Below are 5,915 nucleotides of genomic sequence, written 5' to 3'. Positions count from 1 at the left end.
CTCAATAGGTTTCTTTTAGTACTCTCATTGAATTAAAGAAATTCATTCTAGCATTTGTTTCTACCATTTTGTGGACATTTACTCTTTTTTTTTTTGTACTTACTAAGATGATGGATTTTGTTCAGTACTGAGCCACCTTGGCATTTTTTAAACCAGTGCTCTTATATCATATTTTAATACTGATGCATTGCTATAATATGTTTAATTTTTTTTAAAAATTATATTTTAAAATTATAAATTTACCTATGAAATTACTTTCTCATTATTGGTCATTTTTGCTATTTTTTATAATATGAATAAAAAAGAACATACTGTAAACTTGAAAGCCTGCTTGAATTCATTTGGATAAGAATCAAGAGACACTTTGAGAATCCATTTGAATTGATTTGTCATTATTAATTTATTATAATTTCATTTCTTTACCATTTGAGAGGATATTTGATTTATACACCAATGTTTTCAAATTCACTCAGGTACTGCTTTCATAATATCTTATGATTTTTAAATCATGCCCAATTCTTCACCCTGAATTTTGTTTATGTAAATATTTTGTCACTTTTTCTTATTAAATTTTTCCACAGGTTTGTATATTGTGTAATGACAGATTTTGTCTTTTGAAAGAACAGATTTTTTTTAAAATTGTGACTTTTCTCTAATTTCCTTGATGTAACCTCATTTTATTTAATTCTGGCTCTAAGTTTATATCTTTCCATCTTCTTCCTTAGGATTTTCTATTGTGCTTCGCTCCTTAATTTTGACTGCTATATTTATTTCAGTAGTGTTTTCTAGTAAATGTTTAAATCCACTCATAACTTTGTACTGTACCCCACGTATGCTGACACATAGTGCTTTCAGTGCCATTTGGCTCAAAAGTCTCAACGTTGTTCTTGTTACTTTTCTTTTCATTGTTTATTTAGCTATCTTTTAGTCGATTAATTATAATGATTTTTTTAAAATTTTTTATTAATTCCTGATATTTCTACATCATGAACACATTTTATGTCACGAATGTGTAGGACAGAAAAAATCCTTATACACTCTACAAGTTTGCTTCAGAGAAAAAATGAGGGAAGATGGAGAGGGGAGAGACAGAAGAGCAGGAGATCAGGGAGAATGTGATTCTCAGGTAGCTTCTGAGGACTTCCAATGCCTCTCTAGTTCCAACTACTCAGCATGACAAAGCACCATATTTTTGGTATCATTTTCTTGAGCCCCAAGAAATGACATTAATTGTTTGGAACTTAATAAGGTCATCTTGTTAACTTTCTGAGATCTTGATGTACTCAATAACAACTTCAATAGGCTCAGTCGTTTTTCAATCACAATTTTATGTTCCATTACTGTCTTCTTCCAACTAGAGAGAAGACTGATGTCATGACTTATGAAGTATGTGTGTCGTTTTCCCTCTTTGGAGCATATGTTTTTGCGATTGTTCCCCTTCCCAAACGTCACTGCTATGAATCTAGACTTATTTTTTTTCTATCAATTCTTTCAGCACTTTAGGATTTCTTTCTTCTGAAGGATTCATATCTTGTGCATTATTTCTTCTGCTATTTTCTATCTTCTGTGTACTCGAGTGTGTGTGTGTGTATGTGTGTGTGTGTGTGTTCTGTAGTTTGGATCTTGAATATGCCCAAAGGCCCGTGTGTTAAGGATTTAGTTCCCATCGTGAAAGTAGTGACCCCTTTAAGAAGCGGGACCTACTCAGAGTTTATAAGGAAGCCTGGCCCTTCACTCTTCTTTTTTATTTTTATTTTTTATTTTTTTGGTCAGGGGCATGAAATACGTTTTGCTGCACTGTACTCTCTTGCCTTATCATACTGCCTTACCACAGGTCCAGAAGAAATAGATGCTGGACTGGAGTCTCCAGAATTGTGAACTAAAATAAACCTTTTCTCTTTATACATGATTATCTCAGTAGTCATTTTATTGTAATAGAAAGCTGACCAATAATCTCTGCTTCTGAAAGTTCATTTTGGTAGCTGTTGACGCTTCTACTGAATTTCTTAATCTTTTTTATCCTTTCCATTAATTTATCTATGCTTCCCGGCAGAGTTCCCTGACCTGATCTTCTAGCTCACTTGTTTGTTCTTTAGCTTCAATCTCTCCTCAGCCTTTTGGCTAAGATCAAGTGTAGTATCTATTCTTCAGCTGATTCAATACATCCATGCAAAAATTAGTTCTGGATTATTTTTCATATGTAATACCTCCAGTCTTCTGTTCATAGCTACCTGATCTACTTCACTTTTTAAATATTCTTACCGATCCTTGTAATGACACAGAATATGATTATTTTAAAGTCTTTGTCTACATGTTCCATCAATTCTATGACCTTTTTGTTAAATTGCATATTCTATTTCTGGCTTTCTTTCTGGGACTGGTTCTCCTTTCATGTTTCATGACTTTTCTCCAATATTCTTTTATTTCTTATTCATATGGACTAAAGCACGTTTTAGTCAGTGTTTCCATGGGAGTTGGGATACAATCAGAGGCACTTCAATAAAATTCAGGGTGACGATCCACTAGCACACCAGTGATCTAATAATCTTCAACTATTCTTCCTTTGCACATATCATGAAGCTTCACATCTATTTGCAGGAACTGAAGATTGATATATAAATACCATAGTACTTGATATGGCTTACTTTTGGCTGAAAGATTTGAATAGTAAATGAAAATTAGAAAGAAGGAAATAAAATGAACTCATTTGTTATTTTTATTACTCTTATGACTTCAGCTTTGAGATTGGTTCTAAATGAATATATTCTGTGACTGTTAACATAAGACACTTGTGGCAAAGATTAATTTAATTTGATTATAAAAGATCTGTCTTACATATCAAATTCATTTACATATCTTCTTAATAGTTCCCAGTGTCATTCCTAATTTTCTGGAGAAGACAGAAGAAGATTTTCCCTTAGTCAACAATAAAAACTACTCTAAATGTTTGTCTAATTGAGCAAAATAACTACTAGCATAAACAAAATGTATGAGCTACAATAATCTATGAAAATTGATTACCGACCATCTTACAGCTTTCATGGGAGGAGAAAATGGGAGGGCAGTGATACAGTTATGCAAATTAGACATCAGACTAGAACAACCAGAGTACTCAATTTCCTATCAGTAAAATGATGTTAATACTTGATCCATATATGCCCCCTTATCAATGGCAAGATAGACATTTTTAAAAGTAGTAAATTTCATAGTAAATTTACAGCCAAATAATTATGAGCAGAGACACTGTTGTCCAAACTAAAGATCACCACAGACACTGCACAGCCATACGGTCTTGGGCAAGTGACTTTTGTCCTCATGCTTTTCTCATTTATAAAATAAAATTGGCACTAACACATAACCCTATAGGGTACTGTGAAAATTCAAGTAGAAAGCTTATATAAAATACATGGTACATTGTTACCATCCTCAAAACATTGATGATTATTATCTGGAGTGAATACCAATATCCAATGGGGTGTATAGTATTTTCAATATACTGACTATTGCAGGTTTGAGCAGCTTAAAGAAACATTTTCTTCCCTTTAGGCAATTCAGTAAGCATTTTAACTTAGAGTCAGGAGATAGAATGTAATTTAAAGCCAATTTAGAGGTTGGAGCAGAGAAGTGATGTGGTCAAAGTGAACACACACAAAGAGGTATAAAATAGTTTTAAAAGCAAAACTCTCAACCATCATAGTCTTAGATATAACAGTTGACAACATCAGCCAGGAAACACTTCTGGAATTTTTATTTTTTAAATGTGATTTGAGATAACATTTAACCTAGAATTTGTTCTTATAGCCTCAAAACTATGGCCCTGAAGAGAGAATATAGTCCATATTTTTAACAATAAAATATAATAGTAGCAGTTCTACATAAATTTATGTAGATCACAATACTATCAATATAGAATAATAATCAAATGAAACTGGGGTGGGACCAAAAGAGAAATTTTTGGCTAAGAGTTGTATCCATATTATAGGCTAAGAGTTTCATCCATATATTAATTTAAAGATTAGTTTATAAAATTAATAGTTACGATACTATGATACAAAAGCTACAAGGATATGAATATCACCTAACTTATATATGTGTGTCCTTGTCTCTACAACCTGCCCAGAACTCTTAAAACCCTTATAATTTTCTAGGTAATAAAAGCAAATATAATATCTTTTGTTTTAATATTTGAGTTTTTCTTAATACTTGAAATATCTTGAGAGCTACAGAAGTGAAAGGAGTGTATGTTTTGTTTTGCAACTGTTAACAAACCTCTTATAATCACACCCGAGGTGCTTCTGAATTGAATCCTTTATAATAAGCTGATGTCATAAGTAAATATTTCACTGAGTTTTGTAGATGTTCTGATAAGTGATGAAACCCCAGGAAGAAGCCAAAGGAATCCCTGGTCCGTCAGAAGTCAGAAAAGAGATAGAGGAACAAGATTAGCATCTAAAGCAGAGGTAGCCTTGAAGAACTTAATTCACAGGAACTGATGCAAACTCCAGGTAGATAGTATCAGGACTGAATTGAATTTTAGAACTCCCAGTCAGTGTCTGCGGAGAATTAAAGAGCACTTACACTGTGTGGAAAAAATCCACATATTTCTGCAAGTATTCTGCAAGTAAAAGAAAAAAAAACAAGGCTTTTATTTTCTTTTTAATAATTTAATTATTAACTGAAAAAGTGGCAAAAGAAAAAATGAATGTGAGCCAGTTATATGATCTGAATAGGAAGGATAATGACTCCTCAAAATGGCCGCATCCTATGTCCTCAAACTATGAAAATGCTATGTTGTGTAGCAAAACTTTATTACATAATTCTGTTTTTTTCATTCACTGATAGAATTAGTGATGCTAACCAGCCAATCACTGAAAGGGCAAGATTACCCTATATTATTTGATTGAGTCTCGTCTAATCACAAGAGTCCTTAAAAGCAATAAAACTTTCCATAGCGAATCAGAGATGTGATTTGAGAAGTATTTGACCTACTAGCATATTGATGTTCCTGTAAAAGGACAGGAAGAAATGGGGTGGCCTCTAAAATTTGGGACCATCATCCCAAAACTACAAGGAAAGCAATTCTGCCAACAACCTTATTCAGCAGGTTGTCTCTTCACTCTGTTCATCATTTCCTTTGCTGTGCAGAATATTTTTAATTTAATATGATTTCATTGGTTCTTAATGTCATTTCTTGTGCAAATGGGGTTTTGTTCAAAGTTCTTGCCTGTGCCTATGTCTTCGAGGGTTTAACCTATCTTTTTTTTTTTTTTTTGCACCAGGGTTCGAACTTGGGTCCTTGTGCTTGTAAGGCAGGCAGCGGAACCACTGAACTAAATCCCCCAGCCCGGGGTTTTACCTATTTTACCTTCCAGCAGATTCAGTGTTTCTATTTTAATATTTAGATCTTTGATCGATTTGGAATTTAGTTTAATACATGGTGAGATTGTCATGTGGCTAGCCGGATTTTCCAATGCCATTTTTAAAAAGATAACTTTTTTTCCAGCATATGTTTTTGTCTCCTTTGACAAAGATTAGATGACTGAATTTTCCTGGGGTTGTTTCTTCATCCTCCATTTTGTTCCATTGATCTGCATATCTGTTTTTGTGTCATCACTTGTTTTGTTTTTGTTTTTGTTTTAGTAACTGCAACTTTTAAATATAACTTAAGTCCAGGATTATGATGCTTCCTCCTTTGCTCTTGTTGCCCAGGGTTGCTTTTGTCATTCTGAGTCTCTTCTGCTTCCGTGTGAATTTTAAGATTGCTTTATCTATTTCTGTGAGGAATACTGTTGGTTTTTCTATTGGGATCGCATTAAATCTGTATATTAGTTTTGGAATTAAGGCCATTTTGGCAATATTTGTTCTGCCTACACAAGAATAGGGGATATCTTTCCATTATGTCCTCTTCAATCTCT

At 33.2% G+C, this 5,915-nt stretch overlaps 1 pseudogene; it reads left to right on the top strand.

Moving 5' to 3' along the window:
• The first annotated feature begins 2,101 nt into the window (after positions 1–2,101).
• LOC117284282 lies at positions 2,102–2,212 on the top strand (annotated as a pseudogene).
• Positions 2,213–5,915: the final 3,703 nt, after the last annotated feature.

This window comes from Fukomys damarensis, unplaced genomic scaffold (genome assembly GCF_012274545.1).
Source record: "Fukomys damarensis isolate Sample0158 unplaced genomic scaffold, DMR_v1.0_HiC HiC_scaffold_35, whole genome shotgun sequence".
NCBI classification, from domain to species: Eukaryota; Metazoa; Chordata; class Mammalia; order Rodentia; family Bathyergidae; genus Fukomys; species Fukomys damarensis.
The sequence above is the reverse complement of the archived record's forward strand: the minus strand, read 5'-3'. Positions and strand labels throughout refer to the sequence as shown.